Raw genomic sequence first — 26,608 nt, 5'->3', positions numbered from 1 at the left:
CATGAACATTTTGTGCAAATTCAGTTTGGTGTGAAAAAATAGTTCTAGAACTTTTTTAAAAAGTCATTTTTGAAGCATTAATATTTTTGAAACAGTTCAATTTAAGCATCACACAGAAATAGGAAAGGTATTAAGGCGTAAAAGTAAAGCAGTGCGAACAAACTAATTTAAAAAGTTTAATTTAAATGTTTTTTAACAAAAAGCGCGCTACAGTATGAATCATCTTTCTAACTTTGGATACACAGAGGCAAAGCATAGCTCTGCTCCGTTTGCGATACAACATTTAAAAAAATGTAAGATTGAAAAAAAGAACATGTTGAAAGAAAACCTAACTAAGTGAACCAACTTTTTCTTAAGTTTCGATAATGGTTAATAAATTTGTAATTTGTTGTACTGATGGGGGAATAAAATGAGACGACCACGGTCGATGATTCGATCAGCGTCAAAAAATAAGTGGATGCATCAGTTGACCAGGGTCAATAAATGAGTCGACCGTGGTCGATTACGGTCAATGAAGGCCAATACAAGAGTTGACTGGGGTCGATACCAGAGTCGACCGGGGTCGATGCATGAGTCGAGCATATTTCGTACTTCAGTCGACAAGGGTTGATACATGAGTCGACCAGAGCCGATACGTCAGTGGATAAAGTTGGAACAGTGAGTCGACCAGGGTTGGTACATTATTCGACCAGAGTTACTACATGAGGCGTGCACAGTCACCCAAAATCAACCAGGGTCGACAAAAAGGGTCAAAGTTTGAGCATGGTCGAACAAAGCCGACCAATGTTGACCGATTCAACAGCGGTGATAGATCAACAAAATGTCGATATCAAAAACTTTTTTGTTCAACACTTTTTTTCCGGAAATTACTGGAATTATATCAACGCAAATGTGCAGATCTAAAAAAATCTGTCATCTTCACTTAATTAAAAATGTCAACAAAAAAGTTTTAGAAGGTATACTTTAAGTTCCGCCGGATAGCAAAATTTTGTGGGGGATTTAGCATAATCATAAAAATGAGACGTAAGCAATCGGAAGATGCAAAGTACTATCTTAAAAATTTTCTTTGGAAAAACGGAGTTTGAATCTCGCCGCTAAAATTACTGAGCGTGTGTATTTTGGCAAACTTAAAGACTTATTGCTAGATTTCTGGTTTCAGCTTCAAAAATTTTTATAAAAATTTTTTGAAAAAAAACCAAATAAAGATGTTTGTTTTTAGGTTAATAGTTTCACTTTATATAATGAGTCAAAATATATACATTTCAACTCATTATATAAACTCATTATCTTCAGTCTTTTTTTGTACCTTGCAAATTAAAAGTACCAGATTAAGTTAAGAAATGCTTCAACCAAGACTGTTAGTTCTGAGGATCATAAATGAGGCTTGTCTAACTAATTTTGAAGTTTTCTCTCCCAATTTACAGATAACAAAAAAATATATAAAATTGGTGAGAGTAGATAACACACAAGAAATCATCATATTGCACGCGGTTTTGCAGCCGAGTTTTCAAAGATCCAATTTCAAAAGCTGATAAATATTGCTACTTGCTGCGCCGAGAGCACAGAATTTTCCACTCACCGCTATAGCTGGAAAGAAGGTCGGAAAAAATTAAAGTTTTTTTGTTTTTTGTTTTCACTACAAAAAGTGAAGAAAACCCGCAGTGAAGAAAGTGTTTTCCAAATCAATAATTAATCTACATGTATTTGAAATGGATATTAAAACGATTTAGTTCAATTTTTCTGGAAAATTTTGGATAGTTTTTAAAGTTTTTAAAACTATTCAATTCGATACGAATGGATTTTCCTACTCACTAAAATCCATCCAAATCTTATTTAAATCCAACCAATTTTTTTTCAAGTCCGTTTGAATCGATTTAAAAAGAGCCATGATTAAATCAATTTTAGTGTTTTAAAACTCATTTCAAATCGAATTGAATCTACTTTTAAAACTAAAATAGCGAAAACATGCTACTTGAAATATATCAAGAAAAAGTTCAATAGAAATCAAAAAAACTTTTGTAACAAATCAAATAAAAGTCAATATAAACCAGATTTTGAGCTCAAAAACTTGCAATGAAGTCAGAAACACCATCCAGAAAAATGAGTTTTTGGGAGAAACCTGTGTAACAAATTGACAAATTTCTCCATATAAATCAGAAATTGAGCTCAAAAACAGGCAATGAAATTCAAGAAAATCATCAATGTAAATCCAATTTTGGGCTTAAACCTATGCAAGAAGTTACGATAATGGTCAATATAGGTTGGATTTGAGCTTAAAATTTCCATAAAAAATCATTGAATGTTGTCATTATTATAAAAACTATTAAACTCTTTGGTCCATTTATTTTGCTATCATACGCTATGGATGCAAAATGAAAATTTATGGGCAATGAATAGATGCAACACAAACTCGAAACTGATAAATTTCGAGTGGAAAAAATTGAATTGAAATTAACACCCCTAAAATGAAAACTAACTAGGACTGAAAAAATGGGTTAAATTGATTTTAAAATGGATTTGAATTGCTTTTTATAGCTGAGATTTAAGATCAAATTAAACCAATTTTCAATTGATTTAAACCGTGCTTAATTTTTTTCAATATTCTTCGTATTTTTTGATGCTAAAAATAATCCTAACCCATTTTTGTCACTGAGGGTAACTTCGTGCCACAATGAAAAATTATGCAGAAATGATTGCTATATTATTTTGAAGCTCTTTTAGCTGTGCTTCGATTTGCAATGAAAAATGTCAGCGCAGTTAGCGCAGTGAAAATATAACCTTCACAGATGAATACTATCAAAATCATTATCTCTGTGAAGTTGCAACACTTTTAAATGAACAAAAATAGAAACTGAGTTATTGATTTTTGAAACTTAGTTATTGCGAGTGCAAAAAAAAAGACCAAAAAAGCTTACAATTTGTGTTCATAGACATTTTAAAACATTTGAAAACTTCTAAGTTTGTAGATATTCAAAATAATGTTAAAAATTGTCGGAATATAATTTTAAAATGTAAGCCTGAGTCAAATGATTTTGTTGCTGAACTTCTATATTGCTCATGAGCCTGCTTCATGGAATAGTGTGGGTTTTGTGACTGTTGACAAAGTCGATAATAGCCTTCTCTAGTTTAGTGAGCTCGTGTTTTTTGGTAAACCAAAAAGCGTCTGCTTCTCATAACATCCTCAATTGTTCGTTCTTTGACTATCGTTTTTATCAAATATTGTAAAAACCAAGAAAATAAGTGTAGTTTGAATAGCTCGCATATTGAATCTGAGTTATATTTTGATAAAAATGGTAAAATTTGGGTCAATATGATTTTATATCGACAACATGGGTTAACTATGTTATGCAAAACAAAAAGAAATCATTGGTCTTTTAGATAGAAAGCAAAACAAAGAAATCATTGGTCTTTTACCAGCAGAACCGTTTCTCAGCTAAAAAAAATGTCGCCGAAACATTTTTTTTACAAAGTCAGTGATTTTCAAAAACATGCAATATGCACTTACATTTTATTAGTAATTAACGCCAAATAAACGCTTAGAATATTTAAAAACAAGAAGGTTTGATTGTATCATGACAAAACTTTGCGTTTTCAGATTCTTGTTAAATTTTTCGGAAGTACTGTTCGGCAGTTAATTGGTAATTGTTTTAAGCAACAATTGTGATTTTAGAGGAAGTGTTGATTGATCTCTGTCGAAAATACCATTTATATTGTGATAAATGTGGGTATCCTAAAAGATCAAAATCTTATAATTATTTTTATAACCAAATTGTAACTCCGGATGCTGTAGAAAACAAATATTTTCAAATTTAGATTTGTTGAGTGGTTGCCTAAGTAATAATAAGTCGTTTCACTGGGATGAAAAATGCTAACATTACAGCACGGATAGTTAATTGCTAGTATATAACAATATTGGTTCGTTTTTATGGCAGTTAGAAACTTCATATATGTTACTAATGAATTGACGGACCTCAATGCTGAGTTTTCTAATAGAATTGTCAGAAACGATTGGTTTTACCTATAATAATGTTCATAACACTGAAAACTGTTTATGTATTCAAACGGGTTTGTGTTGTATTCAAGCGGGAGGTCCCATGTTACGACGTTTTCAAATCGGGGCCGATGCAAAGAATAAAAATTTGTATTTTTATTTCAGCGGAATCTTTTGGCGGTTTTGGAGGTTTGTTTTCAGTTTTTTATCGACCCACAATACCGTCTCGAGTAAGAATTTTCAGTTGAGCACTGATATTGTGTCCAAATTAAGTGAGCCTCTCGACCCAGGTTTGACTATTTCATTGAAAGTTGGGCAGGCGGCGATTTGCAATTTTTAGTGCCATGAACATTTGGTGCAAATTTAGTTCGGTGTTAAAAAATTAGTTTTTTTAAAAAGTCATTTTTCAGGTATTATACGTTTTAAAACAATTCAACTTAAGCATTCTACAGAAGTAGGGGAAAAACTAAGGAAAAAAATATAACGCAGTTTGAAAAACGTAGTGTACGAAAGTTTAACCTAAATTTTGCAACAAAAAAGCGCGCTACAGTATGAAGCATCTTTCTAACTTTGGATACATAGAGGCAAAGCGTAGCTTCGCACCGTTTGAGATACAACATAAACAATAAAAAATATATAAGATCAAAAAGGAAATATAATGAAAAAAATAAGTGAACCAAAGTTTTTGTAAGTTTCGGTAATCTTTGATATTTTTGTACTTGTTTTAGTGATGGGGGATAAACTGGCTAATATCAAAATTTTGCTCAAAATTTTAGTTTTTTTTTCTTCTGAAATAAGTGACAAGATAGGAGTTTAGAATCTTTCAAAGACATTATACAAAAATTAGTTAATTACCGCTTATATAAAAAAAAAACTGGCAACCAGTTCTTTCAAGTGAACCCTTCATGTCAGATTTTGATTGAGCATTTTCTAAGAAAAGTCAACGGTTTGGTAAAAAAAGTCAAAAGTTCAAAATGTTGAATTTCCGAAACCCAATGATTTTTTTTTACAAAAAAATGGTTGTGACAGATTAAGCCAAGAAGACATTAAGATTCCAAACTGCATTTTGTGAATTGTAAGCGGATTCCGCAACAAGTAGGCTCCTATTGTTCTTCTATTGTTCTTTCATTTCCTTTGATCGTTCCGACAAAAATTTAGCATATTTAAAGACTTGTCTCTGGAATCCAGGAATATATATACACAAAATGTTAAAATGTTGAGCCTATGCATTGCACAGTTTGTCCTTGTAATAGATTCCTGAAACCTAAGATTTGGTTGTGTTTTTTCTAGATAAGTCAAAAATTTTCCAAAAAAGGGTAAAAAAAATCAAAAATCACACTTTTCCGAAAACCTTATCTTTTTGTGTAAAAATTTAAGGCGTAGCCGCTTATGCAGAAAAAAAATCGCACAACCTGTTGTATCGATTGATTGCAAAATCTCAGATTAGGGAGAGCAATTTTCGAGACAAGACGAAAAATTTCAAAAAACGGATGAAAAGAAAACAATTATGAGTTTTCCGAGGACAATAACTTTTTATAGGAAAAATAGAGCGTAATTGCTTGAGCAGATGAGCTTCACGCAACCTGTTATTTTTTGGATAAAATAACAATTTCAGAATTGAGAAATTAGTGTTGGAGAAACTGAATAAAAATCTAGAAAAATTGATCAAGTTTTTGAAGGCTATTGAAAAAGTGTACGGTGAAAAGAGACTAGGCATATATCCAGACCCACAGGGAATGAATGAGCTTTCTATTGGTACCACCTTTCCGCGAATCCAAAAACAAGTTTATGAGAAAACTATTATTTTTTAAGTGGTGAAAAAATTAGTTAGAAAACTCCATTTATCGTAATAGATGTGTTTTATCAAAGAGAGGGGCAAACTGTTTAAATCATAAACAAAAACCTGAGCTTTGGAAAAAAAATTACTTGAGAAGAACCATAGACAATATAAATTGCTTTTGGAAAAACAAACCGAAAATCAACCGACAAAAATTAGGACGAAAACCAAAAGTCCAAAACTAATCAACATTTTTTTAATAAACTTTTTTAAAAACTAATTACTACCTCAGGTGAACTAAAATGAGTAAGAAAAGTTATTTACCGGGAAAAAATCTTGTGCCCGATTACAACCCGGGTCAAGGTCTGCGACTTAAGAAAAGACCGACGCGACTCAAATTTGGCAATTCCAGACCGGTGCGACTTTATATTGGCAGTTTCAGACCGGCGCGACCGAAACTTGGCAATTGAAGACCGGCGCGACTGAAAAAAAAACACCGCGACCGGCGCGACTCAAAACACCGTTAGAACCGGCGCGACCTAAGGTAATGGCGCGACCGGCACCACTGAAAATTTCCAATTTTAGACCGGCGCGACTGAAAATAAACAGCCGCGAGATGCGCGACTGAGCGAAATACCAAAATGTTTTTTAAGTCGCGCCGTTGGTCTTATCTTAAGTCGCACCGCTTAAGTTTTTTTCTTAAGTCGCGCCGCTTAAGTCCTTTCTTGAATCGCTCCGCTGAAGTCTTTTCTTAATTCGCGCTGTCGATCTTTCCGTAAGTCGTGCCGCTTCAGTCTTCGCTTAAGTCGCGCCTTTAGGGTCTTTTCTTAAGTCGCTCCGCTTATATCTTTTCTTAAGTCGCGCCGTCGGTCTTATCTTAAGTCACGCCGCTTAAGTCATACTTAGAAAAAACTTAAGCGGCGCGACTTTAGAAAAGATTTAAGCGGCGCGACTTCAGAAAAGACTTAAGTGGCGCGACTTAAGAAAAGACTTAAGCGGCGCGACTTAAGAAAAGACTTAAGCGGCGCGACTTTTAAAAAAAGACTTAAGCGGCGCGACTTAAGAAAAAACTGACGGCGCGACTTAGGAAAAGACTTAAGCGGCGCGACTTCAGAAAAGACTTAAGTGGCGCGACTTAAGAAAAGACCTGAGCGGCGCGACATAAGAAAAGACTGACGGTGCGACTTAAGAAACGACTTAAGCGGTGCGACTTAAGAAAAGACTTAAGCGGCGCGACTTTTAAAAAAAGACTTAAGCGGCGCGACTTAAGAAAAGACTTAAGCGGCGCGACTTAAGAAAAGACCTAAGCGGCGCGACCTAACAAAAGACTGACCGTGTGACTCAAGAAAAGATTTAAGCGGCGCGACTTAAGAAAAGACTGACGGCGCGACTTAAGAAAAGACTTAAGCGGCGCGACTTAAAAAAAAGACTTAAGCGGCGCGACTTAAGAAAAGATTTAAGTGGCGCGACTTAAGAAAAGATTTAAGCGACGCGACTTAAGAAAAAATTTAAGCGGCGCGACTTAAGAAAATACTGACGGCGCGACTTAGGAAAAATCTTAAGCGGCGCGACTTCAGAAAAGACTTAAGTGGCGCGACATAAGAAAAGACCTGAGCGGCGCGATTTAAGAAAAGACTGACGGTGCGACTTAAGAAAAGACTTAAGAGGTGCGACTTAAGAAAAGACATAAGCGGCGCGATTTAAGAAAAGACTTAAGCGGCGCGACTTAAGAAAAAACTGACGGCGCGACTTAGGAACTTAAGCGGCGCGACTTTTAAAAAAAGACTTAAGCGGCGCGACTTAAGAAAAAACTGACGGCGCGACTTAGGAAAAGACTTAAGCGGCGCGACTTCAGAAAAGACTTAAGTGGCGCGACTTAAGAAAAGACCTGAGCGGCGCGACATAAGAAAAGACTGACGGTGCGACTTAAGAAACGACTTAAGCGGTGCGACTTAAGAAAAGACTTAAGCGGCGCGACTTTTAAAAAAAGACTTAAGCGGCGCGACTTAAGAAAAGACTTAAGCGGCGCGACTTAAGAAAAGACCTAAGCGGCGCGACCTAACAAAAGACTGACCGTGTGACTCAAGAAAAGATTTAAGCGGCGCGACTTAAGAAAAGACTGACGGCGCGACTTAAGAAAAGACTTAAGCGGCGCGACTTAAAAAAAAAGACTTAAGCGGCGCGACTTAAGAAGAGATTTAAGTGGCGCGACTTAAGAAAAGATTTAAGCGACGCGACTTAAGAAAAAATTTAAGCGGCGCGACTTAAGAAAATACTGACGGCGCGACTTAGGAAAAATCTTAAGCGGCGCGACTTCAGAAAAGACTTAAGTGGCGCGACATAAGAAAAGACCTGAGCGGCGCGATTTAAGAAAAGACTGACGGTGCGACTTAAGAAAAGACTTAAGAAGTGCGACTTAAGAAAAGACATAAGCGGCGCGATTTAAGAAAAGACTTAAGCGGCGCGAATTAAGAAAAGACTTAAGCAGCGCGACTTAAGAAAAGACTGACGGCGCGACTTAAGAAAAGACTTAAGCGGCGCGACTTAAGAAAAGACTGACGGCGCGACTTCAGAAAAGACTTAAGTGGCGCGACATAAGAAAAGACCTGAGCGGCGCGATTTAAGAAAAGACTGACGGTGCGACTTAAGAAAAGACTTAAGAGGTGCGACTTAAGAAAAGACATAAGCGGCGCGATTTAAGAAAAGACTTAAGCGGCGCGAATTAAGAAAAGACTTAAGCAGCGCGACATAAGAAAAGACTGACGGCGCGACTTAAGAAAAGACTTAAGCGGCGCGACCTAACAAAAGACTGACCGTGTGACTCAAGAAAAGATTTAAGCGGCGCGACTTAAGAAATGACTGACGGCGCGACTTAAGAAAAGACTTAAGCGGCGCGACTTAAAAAAAAGACTTAAGCGGCGCGACTTAAGAAAAGATTTAAGTGGCGCGACTTAAAAAAAAGACTTAAGCGGCGCGACTTAAGAAAAGACTTAAGCGGCGCGACTTAAGAAAAGACCTAAGCGGCGCGACCTAACAAAAGACTGACCGTGTGACTCAAGAAAAGATTTAAGCGGCGCGACTTAAGAAAAGACTGACGGCGCGACTTAAGAAAAGACTTAAGCGGCGCGACTTAAAAAAAAAGACTTAAGCGGCGCGACTTAAGAAAAGACTTAAGCGGCGCGACTTAAAAAAAAGACTTAAGCGGCGCGACTTAAGAAAAGATTTAAGTGGCGCGACTTAAGAAAAGATTTAAGCGGCGCGACTTAAGAAAAGATTTAAGTGGCGCGACTTAAGAAAAGATTTAAGCGACGCGACTTCAGAAAAGACTTAAGTGGCGCGACATAAGAAAAGACCTGAGCGGCGCGATTTAAGAAAAGACGGACGGTGCGACTTAAGAAAAGACTTAAGAGGTGCGACTTAAGAAAAGACATAAGCGGCGCGATTTAAGAAAAGACTTAAGCGGCGCGAATTAAGAAAAGACTTAAGCAGCGCGACTTAAGAAAAGACTGACAGCGCGACTTAAGAAAAGACTTAAGCGGCGCGACTTAAGAAAAGACTGACGGCGCGACTTCAGAAAAGACTTAAGTGGCGCGACATAAGAAAAGACCTGAGCGGCACGACTTAAGAAAAGACTGACGGTGCGACTTAAGAAAAGACTTAAGCGGTGCGACTTAAGAAAAGACTTAAGCGGCGCGACTTAAAAAAAAAAGACTTAAACGGCGCGACTTAAGAAAAGACTTAAGCAGCGCGACTTAAGAAAAGACTTAAGCGGCGCGATTTAAGAAAAGATTTAAGCGGCGCGATTTAAGAAAAGGCTGACGGCGCGACATAAGAAAAGACTCAAGCGGCGCGACTTAAGAAAAGACTTAAGCGGCGCGACTTAAGAAAAGATCTAAGCGGCGCGACCTAACAAAAAATTGACGGTGCGACTTAAGAAAAGACTTAAGCGGTGCGACTTAAGAAAACACTTAAGCGGCGCGACTTAAAAAAAAGACTTAAGCGGCGCGACTTAAGAAAAGACTTAAGCGGTGCGACTTAAGAAAAGACCTAAGCGGCGCGACCTAACAAAAAATTGACGGTGCGACTTAAGAAAAGACTTAAGCGGTGCGATTTAAGAAAAGGCTGACGGCGCGACATAAGAAAAGACTCAAGCGGCGCGACTTAAGAAAAGACTTAAGCGGCGCGACTTAAGAAAAGACCTAAGCGGCGCGACCTAACAAAAAATTGACGGTGCGACTTAAGAAAGATTTAAGCGGCGCGACTTAAGAAAAGACTGACGGCGCGACTCATGAAAAGACTTAAGTGGCGCGACTTAAGAAAAGACTGACGGCGCGACTTCAGAAAAGACTTAAGTGGCGCGACATAAGAAAAGACTGACGGTGCGACTTAAGAAAAGACTTAAGCGGTGCGACTTAAGAAAAGACTTAAGCGGCGCGACTTAAAAAAAAAGACTTAAGCGGCGCGACTTCAGAAAAGACTTAAGTGGCGCGACATAAGAAAAGACTGACGGTGCGACTTAAGAAAAGACTTAAGCGGTGCGACTTAAGAAAAGACTTAAGCGGCGCGACTTAAAAAAAAGACTTAAGCGGCGCGACTTAAGAAAAGACTTAAGCGGCGCGACTTAAGAAAAGACTTAAGCGGCGCGACTTAAAAAAAAAGATTTAAGCGGCGCGACTTAAGAAAAGACTTAAGCCACGCGCCTTAAGAAAAGACTTAAGCGGCGCGACTTAAGAAACGACTTAAGCCACGCGACTTAAGAAAAGACTGACGGCGCGACTTAAGAAAAGACTTAAGCCACGCGACTTAAGAAAAGACTTAAGCCACGCGACTTAAGAAAAGACCTAAGCGGCGTGACTTATGAAAAGACTGACGGCGCAACTTAAAAAAAGACTCAAGCGGCGCGACTTAAGAAAAGAATTAAGCGGCGCGACTTAAGAAAAGACTTAAGCGGCGCGACCTAACAAAAAATTGACGGTGCGACTTAAGAAAAGATTTAAGCGGCGCGACTTAAGAAAAGACTGACGGCGCGACTCAAGAAAAGACTTAAGCGGCGCGACTTAAGAAAAGACTGACGGCGCGACTTCAGAAAAGACTTAAGTGGCGCGACATAAGAAAAGACTGACGGTGCGACTTAAGAAAAGACTTAAGCGGTGCGACTTAAGAAAAGACTTAAGCAGCGCGACTTTAAAAAAAGACATAAGCGGCGCGACTTAAGAAAAGACTTAAGCGGCGCAACTTAAGAAAAATCTTAAGCGGCGCGATTTAAGAAAAGATTTAAGCGGCGCAATTTAAGAAAAGGCTGACGGCGCGACATAAGAAAAGACTCAAGCGGCGCGACTTAAGAAAAGACTTAAGCGGCGCGACTTAAGAAAAGACCTAAGCGGCGCGATCTAACAAAAAATTGACGGTGCGACTTAAGAAAAGATTTAAGCGGCGCGACTTAAGAAAACACTGACGGCACGACTTAAGAAAAGACTTAAGCGGCGCGACTTATGAAAAGACTTAAGAGGCGCGACTTAAGAAAAGACTGACGGAGCGACTTAAGAAAAGACTTAAGCGGTGCGACTTAAGAAAAGACTTAAGCGGCGCGACTTAAAAAAAAGACTTAAGCGGCGCGACTTAAGAAAAGACTTAAGCGGCGCGACTTAAGAAAAGACTTAAGCGGCGCGATTTAAGAAAAGATTTAAGCGGCGCGATTTAAGAAAAGGCTGACGGCGCGACATAAGAAAAGACTCAAGCGGCGCGACTTAAGAAAAGACTTAAGCGGCGCGACTTAAGAAAAAACCTAAGCGGCGCGACCTAACAAAAAATTGACGGTGCGACTTAAGAAAAGATTTAAGCGGCGCGACTTAAGAAAACACTGACGGCACGACTTAAGAAAAGACTTAAGCGGCGCGACTTATGAAAAGACTTAAGAGGCGCGACTTAAGAAAAGACTGACGGAGCGACTTAAGAAAAGACTTAAGCGGCGCGACTTAAGAAAAGACTGACGGTGCGACTTAAGAAAATAATTAAGCGGCGCGACTGAAGAAAAAACTGACGGCGCGACTTAAGAAAAGACTTAAGCGGCGCGACTTAAGAAAACACTGACGGCACGACTTAAGAAAAGACTTAAGCGGCGCGACTTATGAAAAGACTTAAGAGGCGCGACTTAAGAAAAGACTGACGGAGCGACTTAAGAAAAGACTTAAGCGGCTCGACTTAAGAAAAAACTGACGGTGCGACTTAAGAAAAGAATTAAGCGGCGCGACTGAAGAAAAAACTGACGGCGTGCCTTAAGAAAAGACTTAAGCGGCGCGACTTAAGAAAAGACCTAAGCGGCGCGACTTAAGAAAAGACTGACGGTGCGACTTAAGAAAAGACCCAAGCGGCGCGACTTAAGAAAAAACTGACGGTGCAACTTAAGAAAAGACTTAAGCGGCGCGACTTAAGAAAAGACTGACGGCGCGACTTAAGAAAAGACTGACGGTGCGACTTAAAAAAAACTTAAGCGGCGCGACTTAAGAAAAGACTGACGGCGCGACTTAAGAAAAGACTGACGGCGCGACTTAAGAAAAGACTGACGGTGCGACTTAAAAAAAACTTAAGCGGCGCGACTTAGGAAAAGACTGACGGCGCGACTTAAGAAAAGACTGACGGCGCGACTTAAGAAAAGACTGACGGTGCGACTTAAAAAAAAAACTTAAGCGGCGCGACTTAAGAAAAGACTGACGGCGCGACTTAAGAAAAGACTTGCCATATTTCGCCCTTCAAAATATGGCAAGTACTCTCCGTCACTAACAACTTGAAAACTAATTGCTAGGTTCCAACTTTATTGGCTTTTTATAAACCGATTAAACTTTTTTCAATCAAAGAACAACGTTTCTTAATCCAAAAACGACATCTTAATATCATTCATTTGAATTTTAAAGCCCGTAAAATTATAACTGTCCACAAGCACAGATGCACCCAATTGATCTGCAAATTCCCTCTATGGTGCAAACGCGAGAGAAGGGACTTATGTACAGTTTAGTGCCGTCTCTGCATTTGTGTTCACACTCGGTGTCAGTCTCGCATTTGGCCCACACAAACCACGCGTTCATTGTCTTCGTGAAAGACCAACGCTTCTTGTTTGGGTTCTCAGTTTTTTACCTAGCAAAACAAAAGTGAAAGTTGAAATTTAGAAGTTTTTCAGCCATGATTTGGTCACAATTCTGTATGGGACTGAGCTAAGGATTAAACTATGGGCCATTCGCCCATTTCCGTGGCTTAAATAAAAACTGTAACTTTCGTAAAAGTTTGATTTCACTGAACCACATGTAGATTGGCTTCGACGTGGCAGCATCGAAAAGCACGGTAATTATTGTTCCGACTTTCGATACGAAAGTAACGGAATATTTGTGCTCGGGGTGGGGGTTTTTTTTTTCTTCAGACAAATTTCGACTTTTTAACTAGCCATTTTTGACGAAATTTTTTAAATATGATTCGAAAGGTATTGTTGTCATGAGCTTAAATTTGAAAAGATATTTCACCTGTGATCATTTTTCGTAGAAATATGAGGGTTTAAAGATTGCCATTTTGGCCATTTTGACCAATTTGGGACAATTAACGCGCGATATAATTCGCGCTATTAAAGCGTAAGCGGAGATTTAATCCGTCAATAAAATCGTTCCAAATTGGTTGAACGAAGCTTATTTGCCATAATTGATTTGTTACAAGGAACGAAATCTTTCTTTTTGTACTTCATATGGCGTGTGGGAGGATGATTTTCACAAAAATTTTAAATTTTAGAAAAAAATTTCATTTTATTTTATTTCATTTATTTTTTTAATGCTTTTACTGCTGTTCCATAAACCTTAAAAGGCAGTCGGAACATTCAGGGCTTCGCCCTGGTACGAGCAATCTTGTTGTTCTTGGCCTTGAGCCAATAGCTATACAACAAAATTTCTATCTTAATGCGTGTGGCAGTTCAACGACTGCTGCCCTTAAAAATAAAGCTTTTTTTTAATCTTGAGTTTTTTCCTCCCAATTTATAGATAACACCTCAGCATAGCATCAAACGATAATTTTTAAATGGTAGGAGATTTGCCGATTTCTGTGCTAGTGCCAAAAAAGAATTCAAAAGAAAAGATGACTCATTAATGAAATTGTTTAGTTGATCCAAATAATCCGTCATCATTTTGTATTTGACATTGCGTGTGAAGAGAAAGTAATCGAAAAAAAACTAAGGACAGCCCCAGGTTACCCTGAGGCTTAATATATTTTTTTTCATTTTCTTTTTTTTGAAACATAAACGTGGTCTCAGACTCTTTAAAAGTCTATGAGAAGTTATGTCGATTTTTGAGATTCTGAACTAGTAAAACATCTATAAGTAATTCGTGACCTTTTCGATAATTTTTGAACAATGTGAGCCTGACTCAAATTAATTTGTTGCTGACCTTCTTTTTTGCGCATGAGCCTGCTGCATGGAATAATAATGATTTTTTTGACTGTTGACTAAATCGAGAATGGCCTTTTCTCGTTTAGTAAGATCAATTTTTTTGTTAAACCGAGTGGGCCTGCTTCTCATAAGATCCTCAATTGTTCGTTTTCGGCCGAATGCTTCATCAAATATCAGAAAAAGTAAGAAAACGAATATGGATTGAATAGCACGCATTTTGAATATAAATTTATGTTGACTAAAGTTGTAATGTTTGATTCAAATTAACTTTATTTACACAATATGGAGTATTTGTAGAATTTGGTAAATATGATGAAGCTGTTTTACAAGCACAAATCGGCAAGAATGAACCTAATCAACAAAACGAACATATGGATGATTTTTACTGTAGTTTTCATTAGAAATTGTTTCTGAACTACGAAAATTGTCGCAAAATGAACTTTCGTGAAAGCTGTGGTTTTGAGACCTTGCAAAAGCGTTCATATTTTTCATTTAACTCCAATGCTCGATTTTACACTATAGCGAAAATTGTAACCAGTAATTTCATAAATTTACAGACACATGATGTGTATATTTTAGAGGAACTTATCACTGGAATTTAGAATCAGAAGATACCTACACAACTTTCTGGCAAATTATTTGTTTCTCTGGAATCCGATGACAAACACGTTAAGGCCGCTGAAACGAATTCCATTAAAGTTTGAATTCCATCAATTGTCTGAGCGAAGTCCAGGCTTGATGCTTGAGTTTTTAACTTAGAGCCCGTAGCCTTCATCAGTTTGGTGTTTTTATTCAATTTTTTGATACTGAAAACTAAAAGTTTAGCCAATTTTGTTGATGTAAAAAAGCGTTCGAGTAAAGTGGAAATTTTCAAAACTTTGTTGGCATTTAGAATCTAAATAGAATCAAAAATGCTCTAACCAGTTCGTAATTCATTCTTTCAAGAGAAAATTATGTTGAAAAAATGCTTTGATGTAAAGCTGTATTATTACTGGGCGACAATGGAAAAGTAACTACCAAAAATCGAAAAATTAAAAAAAATTTCAAGGTGTGTTGTTGAGACCTTGAAAAACTAATAGCTCGCTCTGATAGAAACAAAAAGATTTTGAATTCTTGCCGAGAAACAAGGTTTGGGAAAAATAATGTAATCAATGGCCTATTATTTTTTACCCTTTTCATTTAATCGAATTTACGTTAGTATCTTGTTTCAGTCCACTTTCTGGAAAAAACCTCAAATTTAGGTTAAAAAACCAATAACACAGCTGCGAGCCATAATCACACGTTTTGTCTTTAGATCGGAACTGGGTTTTGCCGGTTAACCTTAGGCATAATTCTTTTCAAGCGTAGAAAGGCAACTTAACATTACAAAAGAAACAAATGAAAATTTGCTGCTGAAATGCGATCAAAATGTTTCAGAAGCAGTAGTTTATTTGATTTCACAGTTTTGTCATCATTTTTCAATTTGATAAAAAGATTTGGTAAAAACTTGATTATGCGTATTTAATGTTGCCGAAAAAACATACAATCTTGCTTAGGAAATAAATTAAAAATCTTTAACTCTAAGAATTGATTTTTTGAAGTGTAGTTCTGATGAGTAATTAAAAGAAATTTAAGCGGCGCGACTTAAGAAAAAACTGACGGCGCGACTTAGGAAAAAACTTAAGCGGTGCGACTTCAGAAAAGACTTAAGTGGCGCGACATAAGAAAAGACCTGAGCGGCGCGATTTAAGAAAAGACTGACGGTGCAACTTAAGAAAAGACTTAAGCGGCGCGACTTAAGAAAAGACCTAAGCGGCACGACTTAAGAAAAGACTGACGGTGCGACTTAAAACAAAACTAAATCGCGCGAATTAAGAAAAGACTGACGGCGCGACTTAAGAAAAGACTGACGGCGCGACTTAAGAAAAGACTGACGGTGCGACTTAAAAAAAACTTAAGCGGCGCGACTTAGGAAAAGACTGACGGCGCGACTTAGGAAAAAACTTTAGCGACGCGACTTCAGAAAAGACTTAAGTGGCGCGACATAAGAAAAGACCTGAGCGGCGCGACTTAAGAAAAGACTGACGGCGCGACTTAGGAAAAGACTTAAGCGGCGCGACTTCAGAAAAGACTTAAGTGGCGCGACTTAAGAAAAGACCTGAGCGGCGCGACTTAGTAAAAGACTGACGGTTCGACTTAAGAAACGACTTAAGCGGTGCGACTTAAGAAAAGAATTAAGCGGCGCGACTTCAAAAAAAAAGACTTAAGCGGCGCGACTTAAGAAAAGACTTAAGCGGCGCAACTTAAGAAAAGACCTAAGCGGCGCGACCTAACAAAATACTGACCGTGCGACTCAAGAAAAGATTTAAGCGGCGCGACTTAAGAAAAGAGTGACGGCGCGACTTAAAAAAAAAGACTTAAGCGGCGCGACTTAAGAAAAGATTTAAGTGGCGCGACTTAAGAAAAGATTTAAGCGACGCGACTTAAGAAAAAATTCAAGCGGCGCGACTTGAGAAAAAAGGGACGGCGCGACTTAGGAAAAAACTTAAGCGGCGCGACTTCAGAAAAGACTTAAGTCGCGCGACATAAGAAAAGACCTGAATGGCGCGATTTAAGAAAAGACTGACGGTGCGACTTAAGAAAAGACTTAAGCGGTGCGACTTAAGAAAACACTTAAGCGGCGCGATTTAAGAAAAGACTTAAGCGGCGCGACTTAAGAAAAGACTTAAGCGGCGCGACTTAAGAAAAGACTGACGGCGCGACTTAAGAAAAGACTTAAGCGGCGCGACTTAAGAAAAGACTGACGGCGCGACTTCAGAAAAGACTTAAGTGGCGCGACATAAGAAAAGACCTGAGCGGCAGAAGAAAGGACTTAAGCGGCGCGACTTAAGAAAATACTGACGGTGCGACTTAAGAAAAGACTTAAGCGGCGCGACTGAAGAAAAAACTGACGGCGCGACTTAAGAAGTGTAGTTCTGATGAGTAATTAAAAGAAATTTACGCGGCGCGACGTAAGAAAAGACTGACGGCGCGACTTAGGAAAAAACTTAAGCGGCGCGACTTCAGAAAAGACTTAAGTGGCGCGACATAATAAAAGACCTGAGCGGCGCGATTTATGAAAAGACTGACGGTGCAACTTAAGAAAAGACTTAAGCGGCGCGACTTAAGAAAAGACCTAAGCGGCACGACTTAAGAAAAGACTGACGGTGCGACTTAAAACAAAACTAAATCGCGCGAATTAAGAAAAGACTGACGGCGCGACTTAAGAAAAGACTGACGGCGCGACTTAAGAAAAGACTGACGGTGCGACTTAAAAAAAACTTAAGCGGCGCGACTTAGGAAAAGACTGACGGCGCGACTTAGGAAAAAACTTAAGCGACGCGACTTCAGAATAGACTTAAGTGGCGCGACATAAGAAAAGACCCGAGCGGCGCGACTTAAGAAAAGACTGACGGCGCGACTTAGGAAAAGACTTAAGTGGCGCGACTTCAGAAAAGACTTAAGTGGCGCGACTTAAGAAAAGACCTGAGCGGCGCGACTTAGTAAAAGACTGACGGTGCGACTTAAGAAACGACTTAAGCGGTGCGACTTAAGAAAAGACTTAAGCGGCGCGACTTTAAAAAAAAAAGACTTAAGCGGCGCGACTTAAGAAAAGACTTAAGCGGCGCGACTTAAGAAAAGACCTAAGCGGCGCGACCTAACAAAATACTGACCGTGCGACTCAAGAAAAGATTTAAGCGGCGCGACTTAAGAAAAGAGTGACGGCGCGACTTAAAAAAAAGACTTAAGCGGCGCGACTTAAGAGAAGATTTAAGTGGCGCGACTTAAGAAAAGATTTAAGCGACGCGACTTAAGAAAAAATTTAAGCGGCGCGACTTAAGAAAAAACGGACGGCGCGACTTAGGAAAAAACTTAAGCGGCGCGACTTCAGAAAAGACTTAAGTGGCGCGACATAAGAAAAGACCTGAGCGGCGCGATTTAAGAAAAGACTGACGGTGCGACTTAAGAAAAGACTTAAGCGGTGCGACTTAAGAAAACACTTGAGCGGCGCGATTTAAGAGAAGACTTAAGCGGCGCGACTTAAGAAAAGACTTAAGCGGCGCGACTTAAGAAAAGACTGACGGCGCGACTTAAGAAAAGACTTAAGCGGCGCGACTTAAGAAAAGACTGACGGCGCGACTTCAGAAAAGACTTAAGGGGCGTGACATAAGAAAAGACCTGAGCGGCACGACTTAAGAAAAAACTGACGGTGCGACTTAAGAAAAGACTTAAGCGGTGCGACTTAAGAAAAGACTTAAGCGGCGCGACTTAAAAAAAAAAAGACTTAAGCGGCGCGACTTAAGAAAAGACTTAAGCGGAGCGACTTAAGAAAAGACTTAAGCGGCGAGATTTAAGAAAAGATTTAAGCGGCGCAATTTAAGAAAAGGCTGACGGCGCGACATAAGAAAAGACTCAAGCGGCGCGACTTAAGAAAAGACTTAAGCGGCGCGACTTAAGAAAAGACCTAGGCGGCGCGACCTAACAAAAAATTGACGGTGCGACTTATGAAAAGACTTAAGCGGCGCGACTTAAGAAAAGACTGACGGGGCGACTTAAGAAAAGACTTAAGCGGCGCGACTTAAGAAAATACTGAAGGTGCGACTTAAGAAAAGACTTAAGCGGCGCGACTGAAGTAAAAACTGACGGCGCGACTTAAGAAAAGACTTAAGCGGCGCGACTTAAGAAAAGACCTAAGCGGCGCGACTTAAGAAAAGACTGACGGTGCGACTTAAGAAAAGACCCAAGCGGCGCGACTTAAGAAAAGACCTAAGCGGCGCGACCTAAGAAAAGACTGACGGTGCGACTTAAAAAAAAACTAAATCGCGCGAATTAAGAAAAGACTGACGGCGCGACTTAAGAAAAGACTGACGGCGCGACTTAAGAAAAGACTGACGGTGCGACTTAAAAAAAACTTAAGCGGCGCGACTTAGGAAAAGACTGACGGCGCGACTTAAGAAAAGACTGACGGCGCGACTTAAGAAAAGACTGACGGTGCGACTTAAGAAAAGACTTGCCATATTTCGCCCTTCGAAATATGGCAAGTATTCTCCGTCACTAACAACTTGAAAACTAATTGCTACGTTCCAACTTAATTGGCTTTTTATAAACCGATTAAACTTTTTTCAATCAAAGAACAACGTTTCTTAATCCAAAAACGACATCTTAATATCATTCATTTGAATTTTAAAGCCCGTAAAATTATAACTGTCCACAAGCACAGATGCACCCAATTGATCTGCAAATTCCCTCTATGGTGCAAACGCGAGAGAAGGGACTAATGTACAGTTTAGTGCCGTCTCTGCATTTGTGTTCACACTCGGTGTCAGTCTCGCATTTGGCCCACACAAACCACGCGTTCATTGTCTTCGTGAAAGACCAACCCTTCTTGTTTGGGTTCTCAGTTTTGATCCTAGCAAAACAAAAGTGCAAGTTGAAATTTAGAAGTTTTTCAGCCATGGTTCGGTCTCAATTTTGTATCGGACTGATCTAAGGATTAAACTATGTGCCATTCGGCCATTTCCGTGGCTTAAAAACTGTAACTTTCGTAAAAGTTTGTTTCCACTGAACCACATGTAGATTGGCTTCGACGTGGCAGCATCGAAAAGCACGGTAATTAGTATTCTTGGCCTTGAGCCAATAGCTATACATTAAAATTTCCATCTTAATGCGTGTGGCAGTTCAACGACTGTTACCCTTTAAAATGCGTTTCTTTTTAATTTTGCGTTTTTTCCTCCCAATTTATAGATAAAACCACAACAATGCATCAAACGATAATTTTGAAATTTTAGGAGATTTGCCGGTTTTTGTGCCACTGCCACAAAAAAAATGAAAAGAAAAGATGAAATTGTGAAGTCATTAATGAAATTGTTTACTTGATCCAAATAACCCGTCATCATTTTGTATTTGACATTCCGTGTGAAGAGAAAGTTATCGAAAAAAAACTAAGGACAGCCCCAGGGCAGGATACCCTGAGGCTTAATATTTTTTTCATTATCATTTTTTTGAAACATAAACGTGGTCTCAGACTCTTTAAAAGTCTATGAGAAGTTATGTCGATTTTTGAGATTCTGAACTAGTAAAACATCTATAAGTAATTCGTGACCTTTTCGATAATTTTTGAACAATGTGAGCCTGACTCAAATTAATTTGTTGCTGACCTTCTTTTTTGCGCATGAGCCTGCTGCATGGAATAATAATGATTTTTTTGACTGTTGACTAAATCGAGAATGGCCTTTTCTCGTTTAGTAAGATCAATTTTTTTGTTAAACCGAGTGGGCCTGCTTCTCATAAGATCCTCAATTGTTCGTTTTCGGCCGAATGCTTCATCAAATATCAGAAAAAGTAAGAAAACGAATATGGATTGAATAGCACGCATTTTGAATATAAATTTATGTTGACTAAAGTTGTAATGTTTGATTCAAATTAACTTTATTTACACAATATGGAGTATTTGTAGAATTTGGTAAATATGATAAAGCTGTTTTACAAGCACAAATCGGCAAGAATGAACCTAATCAACAAAACGAACATATGGATGATTTTTACTGTAGTTTTCATTAGAAATTGTTTCTGAACTACGAAAATTGTCGCAAAATGAATTTTCGTGAAAGCTGTGGTTTTGAGACCTTGCAAAAGCGTTCATATTTTTCATTTAACTCCAATGCTCGATTTTACACTATAGCGAAAATTGTAACCAGTAATTTCATAAATTTACAGACACATGATGTGTATATTTTAGAGGAATTTATCACTGGAATTTAGAATCAGAAGATACCTACACAACTTTCTGGCAAATTATTTGTTTCTCTGGAATCCGATGACAAACACGTTAAGGCCGCTGAAACGAATTCCATTAAAGTTTGAATTCCATCAATTGTCTGAGCGAAGTCCAGGCTTGATGCTTGAGTTTTTAACTTAGAGCCCGTAGCCTTCATCAGTTTGGTGTTTTTATTCAATTTTTTGATACTGAAAACTAAAAGTTTAGCCAATTTTGTCGATGTAAAAAAGCGTTCGAGTAAAGTGGAAATTTTCAAAACTTTGTTGGCATTTAGATTCTAAATAGAATCAAAAATGCTCTAACCAGTTCGTAATTCATTCTTTCAAGAGAAAATTATGTTGAAAAATAGCTTCTCCAGTCGGATTTCAAATTCAAACTTTGATGTAAAGCTGTATTATTACTGGGCGACAATGGAAAAGTAACTACCAAAAATCGAAAAATTAAAAAAAATTTCAAGGTGTGTTGTTGAGACCTTGAAAAAACTAATAGCTCGCTCTGATAGAAACAAAAAGATTTTGAATTCTTGCCGAGAAACAAGGTTTGGGAAAAATAATGTAATCAGTGGCCTATTATTTTTTACCCTTTTCATTTAATCGAATTTACGTTAGTATCTTGTTTCAGTCCACTTTCTGGAAAAAACCTCAAATTTAGGTTAAAAAACCAATAACACAGCTGCGAGCCATAATCACACATTTTGTCTTTAGATCGGAACTGGGTTTTGCCGGTTAACCTTAGGCATAATTCTTTTCAAGCGTAGAAAGGCAACTTAACATTACAAAAGAAACAAGTGAAAATTTGCTGCTGAAATGCGATCAAAATGTTTCAGAAGCAGTAGTTTATTTGATCTCACAGTTTTGTCATCATTTTTCAATTTGATAAAAAGATTTGGCAAAAACTTGATTATGCGTATTTAATGTTGCCAAAAAAACATACAATCTTGCTTAGGTAATAAATTAAAAATCTTTAACTCTAAGAATTGATTTTTTGAAGTGTCGTTCTGATGAGTAATTAAAAGAAAATCAAAATAGCATATTTTTGATAATTGTTTCTGAAATTACAATTTTATGTTATTTTCTTCATATTATTTTCAAAAATTGGACTTGACACCAAAGATTGAAATCAAAAACTCAAATTACTACGAACGAACAAACAAGAGCCAGCATTCTCCATTTTTGTTCAGACCGTACTCTGTAGCAATAGAAAACTGTTCAAAATCGCTAATTAGTTGATCCGAAAAACAAGTGGAAAATTTATGTGCTGTGTTTCATCTTTTTTATTTTTCCTCTGCGCAAAGCCAGGTACAACACATAAAATCAGATTGAGTCAATTAATACATCACATGAAAATTTTTATTCCGACTTTCGATACGAAAGTAACGGAATATTTGTGCTCGGGCTGGTTTTTTTTTTCTTCAGACAAATTTCGACTTTTTAACTGACTTTATATACCGTGTGGGGGGACGATTTTCATAAAAAAATTCAAATTTTGGAAGTAAAAACTTTCATTTTATTTTATTTCATTTAATTTTTTATGTTATTACTGCTGCTCCATAAATGTTATTATATATGTTATGTTATTACTGCGCAAAATTCAAATTTTGAAGAAAAAAAATTTCATTTTATTTTATTTCATTTAATTTTTTTATGTTATTACTGGTGCTCCATAAATGCTCAATAAATGTTATGTTATTACTGCTGCTCATTATGTTATTACTGCTGCTCGTATGACGGAGAAATTACCAAACACCCATTGTTATCTTGACGACATCTTATCAGCACGGTTTAGAGAACTTATGCAGAAGAATAAACCGATTAGGTGGTCTACGGTGCACGCCGAGGCGTTTAATAAAATCAAGAAAGAAATCTGTAACACTGTAATGAATCACCATTTTGATGTAAACCTGGACACAAGAGTGAAATGCGACGCATCACATTTAGGACTGGGCGCGTCCCTTGAACAAGACCATCGGGGGGTTTGGAAAACTGTAGCATTCGCTAGCAGATTCTTAAACGTAGCTGAACTAAAATATAGCACCAATGATCTCGAATTGCTGGGTATAGTGTGGACATTAGATCATTTTAAAAACTACTAATTGGGCAAACAATTCTCCATCTTAACAGATCATAAAGCTTAATTGGAGCGCTGAAAGATGACAAATACACAAAAACGGCCCAATCACGTCTCACCCGTTGGGCGGACAAATTACTACCATTCGACTTTACTGTCGAACATTTACTGGGTAAGGACATGGGATTTGTCGACTACTTATCCCGACACCCATCGGGTGAACCCGTATCAGTTTCCCTCGACGACGAGAAATTTGTTATCGCTTCGGTAAACCAAATTAGTACTCTCCTAGGTTTTGATCATTTGATGCCTAGAAATTCTTGGCCGCAAAAAAAAATAAAATCGCTCAGCAAGTTTTAGCGCATGACGTCATACATTGCAATACGGTTGGCCAGTCGATAGATCATATGACCAGTCAAGAAATAGAACGCGAGAAACGAATTGCGAACGCCGCTGAAACTTTCCAAGCTATCATTAACTACTCTAAAATTTCAGTGTGCCAAAATTTATATTCACGAACCGAAGACTGTGATCCATCTTGCAAAATTATCAATTTTTCAACTAATTAAAAAATTCTGAAAGATATGGCCGAACAACTTGAACTAAATGAATAACTTGAACATTCCAACATTGATAACATGAATACTTTAACACCAAGTACTAGCAACCCATCGGATAATCCCGCGGAAATAATACCTAGTAAGGGAAAAAGCTCGAAAACAGTTAAAATAAACATATTTCCATTCTCGTCGCCTGAAATATTTGATTTGAAATTTATGTCTCTATTATCTTAACAAGACCTGGTATTGAAAAAAAAACGATTAAAGCAATTGAGGAAGACCGCAAACAAGATATTAAACAATTGGGAAATTACTACAAATCTTACAATAATAATTTACACGTCAGCGGAGGATGTCTCTATTTCGACGACCGACTAGTTATCCCGGCATGCTTGAGATCGACAATGCTTCATAGATTACATGAAGCCCACCCAGGCCAGTTCGCGATGAAAAGCCTGGCAACTCAATATATATGGTGGGCAAAAATTTACCGCGAGATCCAAGTTCACGGCGAAAACTGCATCGAGTGTGTTAAAGCAGGTAAAAATTTGAAACCTCTCTCAAACGATAATAACCTCGGAAAACTCCCAACGGTCGAAGAACCAAATCAAAAATTGGATTTAGATTTTGCCGGTCCGTTACCGTTAACATTGGGAACAAAAAAATACATATTGGTATGTGTGGACAGATTTTCAAAATTTCCATCGGCACAAATAACATCGAGCACATCGTCTAAATCAATCATAAAATTTCTTAGCAAATACATAGCTCTACATGGGATACGGGATTGGTCGAGCGTTTAATTAGAACCATCAAAGAATGGCTCTTAGTAATGGCACAAGAACACCCAAAACCGTCGCTAGAAACCGCACTACTGAAGATTATAAAATGTCTAATACTGTAACGCAACAGTCGTTAAACTGCTCCCCCTTCGAAGCACATTTTGGTAGATCCCCAAATACTATCTGGCATAACTTAGTCAAGACACCATCCTCAAATAACCTTGATTGGAACAAAACCTTATTATGTATAGATAAAGGCAGAAAACTCATGAATCGGGAAAGAAGACAAGACTGGGACACCCCCGACGATATTGAAGATGGAGATCTGGACGATAACTCATCTTCGTCAGATGATATCTCTAATGCAGTGAGATATGTCCCTACTAGCGCTGGTTCTCCCGTAAAAGTTCTCTCACGCGCCGAAAAAAGAGATGCTCTAGGCGTCAAAAACTCTGTGTTGAACAACCCGCCGGGTAAGACCACTATATATAGAAAAGTTCAGGATAGATCGAAGAGTGAACCATTCTATAGAGAACTTAAGGAGGAAATAGTAAGGGAGTCAGACCACACAGTTACACTGAAAAATGGAAAATTAAAACGTAAATCTGATTTAGCTATTAAAAGACAACTTGCCCCGAAGAAGGCTAGCCCGAGAAAGAGAGACCAACTAGTAAAATTTTATGCAACCAAGGGACCGAGGAAAATCACGAAACCCCAAAGAAACGTCGGTTTTAGAAGTTCAAAGGCGACCCAAAAGAAAAGAAACCTTCAGACCAAATTCGAAGAACTGGATATTGCGAGGCGGAATGCTGCGATGAATAGTTCCAGAGAGACACTCCTGAGAAAAGAGGAAGAACAACGGAAACGGTTGAGTTTTCCAATTGGCCTCGAAAGTGACCACGAGTCAAGCCTGCCGGGCAAACCCCACTATTCAAAAATTAGTAAAAATTAAAGCAGAAAGGAATGCTAGACATACCGAAAGAAATGCTAGACCGGACTCAATGGCGGATATGGAAAATCAACTAAAAGATCCGGCCTCTACCAAGATAAAAGGTAAACTTATTGCTCAACGATCGAAGCGACCACTACCGAGTTGGAAAGCCACCAATTCGACGTAGTAGATCTAACCCCCGACGATATCTTCGACATCGCATCCAACGACAGTTTACTTATCTGAAGAAAGACCGGATCAGTCGAGTAATGTAAAGTTTCTTGTATCACCCTCCAAACTATCTCTCCCAGGAAGGTGCAATTCAGCCCTGAGGTTCGGACGACACAATTCCACCCATCGGGCCTTCCCTCCGAATCAAAGGAGGCAACATCAACACCGACCGTATTCGATCCAGACTGGTTAAATACCCCTTCTATCATTTTGGCGACAAACTGAGAAGGTGGACAATTAATAGAGCCGCAAAACGGGATGCCGTTTAGACTCCACTGAGGAGTAGTAACATCACACATTAAAACTAAAACTTTTGAAAAACTTGTAATGCAATTCTTCGCAGATAAGATAACCCTTCGGCTGGACTAGTATACTTATGATACTGATCTATTGCAGAGTAGCGTACTAATTCTTGGTTGCTTTAGCCATCATTATTGAGTCGTTAATAGCGCAGTACAATTATTTACGTAAATAAATTATTATTTGACCCATCGGGTGCTATCGTGGGGTAAACTCATCATCTTACCGTTCAGGTGCTAGCGTCCTACCCATCGGGCGCTAACGTGGGGCTTTTCCGACCAGGCCACCCACTACCCCACCCCTGAGCCAGAACATTTTTTTTTGCGTGCCGAAAGTATAGGTTTTTGGCAGAACTAATGTCCGATCATTAATCTTTATTGATACGTAACCAATTCTGTGCAACTAATTCTTAATTCAACCTTTTTACTTAACTCTTAGTTTAGCCTAGATACTCCTAGTCTTTTAATTTAGTCTTAGATAAAAGCCTACAACAAACTTGTAGGGATCTTAAAACCAACCTGTCTTAAACTAGTCTTAGTTTAAGTTTAACCAATTTAACAAATCGACGGCTTTATCCTAATTTTTTAACACCTTAATAGGCAGTCTTGTTTGGTTAGGATTCGATCGATTTTTCAAACTTTTTTAAATTATCATCTGTGCCGCTTAAAAAATTAGCATATCAGCCGAGTGAAATTTTTAATTAGATTGGGAAAGAAAATCTATCTTTTTTTACTTCTGAAAACCAATTTTGGAA

Source organism: Symsagittifera roscoffensis, chromosome 1, assembly GCF_963678635.1.
Source record: "Symsagittifera roscoffensis chromosome 1, txSymRosc1.1, whole genome shotgun sequence".
Classification (NCBI taxonomy): Eukaryota; Metazoa; Xenacoelomorpha; order Acoela; family Convolutidae; genus Symsagittifera; species Symsagittifera roscoffensis.
Note: the sequence above shows the minus strand (reverse complement) of the source record.